Below are 3,120 nucleotides of genomic sequence, written 5' to 3' on the forward strand. Positions count from 1 at the left end.
TGAGCGTTCAACAACTCAACATCTAACCTGAGGAGACGTAGCGGTAGTTGTAGTTTCTGCTGTGGAGAGGTGTTTGTCTTTAAGGTTACATACAGAATGTTTTGCACATGAGGTATCCATCCAAATTTGATGTGACAAGTCTCTCAAGTAAGCTAATTTGTAATTAATAAATAAATTTTAATTTATTTGATTGATTGGATGAACTATAATTTGCCTAAATATGATTATTTTGTATTTCTGTCTGTCTGATTGATGCTTGTGTTAAGAAATAAATAACGTTACTCAACAGTTAATCACTACTTAAGTAGTTTTTTCATCAAGTACTTTTTTACTCTTACTCAAGTAATTATTTGGATGACTACTTTTACTTTTACTTGAGTCAAATTATTCTGAAGTAACAGTACTTTTACTTGAGTACAATTTTTGGCTACTCTACCCACCTCTGCCTGCATGCAGTGTACTTGTTGTCTAGGGATAAGGAGTCTTTCATATGACTACGTCTATGAGGACTGGTAAAGTAAATATAAACAATCAAAATACTGGTGGACCATGATCCTGTCTAAAATGTCACAAACGGATTTAGGCATCGTCAGATCTGCTGACCGCGGGGCCATCTGCTCCACCGGCGGCTCTTGCGCACTCACTCTCCTACAGCACACACTCTCCACCGCACTCACTCCCCTACAGCACACATTCTCCACCGCAACTTCGCCACCACACACCCAAGCACCTGCCAAACACAGCGACAAATTTTCACTGGAGGAAGAGGTAAACACTTAGAAATAACACTAGGGGATGCCTTCTATCCCTATATCTAGATATATTTACCAGTACTTATCTGAACTAACGACATGATCACTGTCACTAGATAGAAAGAAAACGTTGACGTTCATTCAGTGCTAGTCACTGACGGTAAAAAGTAGTCATTGTATGCACTGCTGCGTTGCTAAATGAAGGAGATAAATGAAGGAGAGTGCCCCACAATCTTGACAATTCTTCATTTGTCCTCTCACAACTGGCAGGTTCGTAATTATACGGTTGCTGGCCTTTCCACCTCTCCCACTTCCCAGTCAGGCGCCGTAGATCTAGTGCCAGGCTGAGACTTTGCTCCCCAATGTGACGTCATCACAGAATTGACTTGAAAAACAAAATCAGACAAAATGGGTTGGGGGGGCAACCCATTTTGCCGTGTACAAAGCAATTTCTTTGGCTCTTTCAGCATCATTATCCTTCAGGGTTTAAATTGGGATTTGTTGTGTGTGATGGGGATGGGGGCTCTCCCTAGGGGGTTCTGGGGGTATGCCCCCCCCCAGGGATTTCTTTTTAAAATAAACCAGTAAATGGCACTTTATGGAGTGTTTTGTGCCAAAAAATTTAGAAATGAAGTATTACATGATATGTGCAAAACTGTAGGGTTAAGAGCCTTTGCATTGTTGTCGTATTAACAGGTATTAGGGCATTTAGCTTTTACATCATTTACATTATTAACTTATTATGATGTAAGAACTGACCCAGACAATGTGCCAAACATAATGAACCATATGAGGAGACAGTAGCATATGTCAACAACAGCTGAGAAGATTTGGGTCTGTGGTGAACAGGTCCAGGGGTCCCTGGACCCAAAGTTAAATTATTGTTGAGGGATGAACTAAAACCACTGAAATTCTAAAGAATGAGAACCACTGATTATCATATCATACATTCCAATCCTTTAACCTTTGTGCCAAGGCTCAGTAATGTTTGGCCCTCGTCCTCTGTGAATGAGGACCTAAAAAGTAAATACAGTAAGTGCGGGGCACTTACTGTATTTACTTTTTTGGGAAGATAAAGACTATTTGTTCATTTTATGAAACATTGAATTAATTATTCACAGTTACAATTAGAGATGCGCCGAGGATAGAGAAGCACAATAGTGGCCAAAGTGTTCACTTTGTTGTCCGAGATTTGGAAAGGTGTAACATAGTCTGTTGTGCATGTTATTGCTCCGCTGATATGGTAGTATCTCATTCAGACCGTCTGACAGACACAGAGGCCCATTTGGGTCTCTGGTCTCTGACAAAGTTTAGAGGTGGCTGTACGCTGCTATTTATCGGAGGACTAAACCCTGCAGGACAGCGATGCAACACGTCACTCTCCACAGCAGAGCGGGTCCACTAAAATAAACTGAAGTTACACTACCTGCCGCGCTGCTCACCTCCATCTTTACAGAGAGAGTGGACACAAAGCGACGGACGGGTTTTAAATACTCAGAGCTCATACCTGAAGCCAGGGAAATGCACCTGGGATGGAACGTGAAAAAAAAATGTAAAAAAATAAATAAAATTTGCAACATTTCGAAACTTCCACAGACAGGGAGCGCTTTTGAACCCCTTCACAGTCTCTGAAAGCACATCTAGTCGATCACAAGTGGCCCAACAAGTAGATCTATAAATAAACTCATCTTTCAGAAATTTGACCAACCGGGTTGACACCAACCGGGTTGACACTTCAGCGTGTGAAATCGGGGGTGTGAAGTGTGAGAGTGGGAAACCAGTCAAATGCGTGTGTCTCAGGGCCAATGCGTGAGAGTTGGCAGCCTTGTCAGTAGAATGAGAAGTAATAAAAGTAGAAACTCGTTTAAACACGATGTTACATATTTTTGCCCGACGTACTAAGTACGTAATATATAATATAATAATACGTAATACGTAAAATAATTAGCACATATAATTAACAGTCGCTTAGCGACCCCTTACACTCTTAACTCTCAACCACATTAAATAGCACAAATAACAGCTGGTTTAACAAAGAAATACAATATTACGAGTGAAGAAGCAGATATACTCATAACTACAATCCAACTGACCGACTAACTCTATTATACTGCTTATTAACTGTGTGACTTCACCTATATTATACAAACCAGCATGCGCTTTGGCTACCGTGTTACAAGAACTGAATAAACGGAAGTAAAAGTGAAACATAAAGCACAATGTGGTCAACTGTACTAAATAATAGCAACATAACTTTTCCTTTTCTACAACAATACTGTTGTGAGCGTTAGCAGAGATGGCAAAAGTACTCACTTTCCATACTTAAGTAGAAGTACAGATACTTGTGTTAAAAAATACTCTGGTAAAA

Source organism: Etheostoma cragini, chromosome 22 (genome assembly GCF_013103735.1).
Source record: "Etheostoma cragini isolate CJK2018 chromosome 22, CSU_Ecrag_1.0, whole genome shotgun sequence".
Lineage (NCBI taxonomy): Eukaryota > Metazoa > Chordata > Actinopteri > Perciformes > Percidae > Etheostoma > Etheostoma cragini.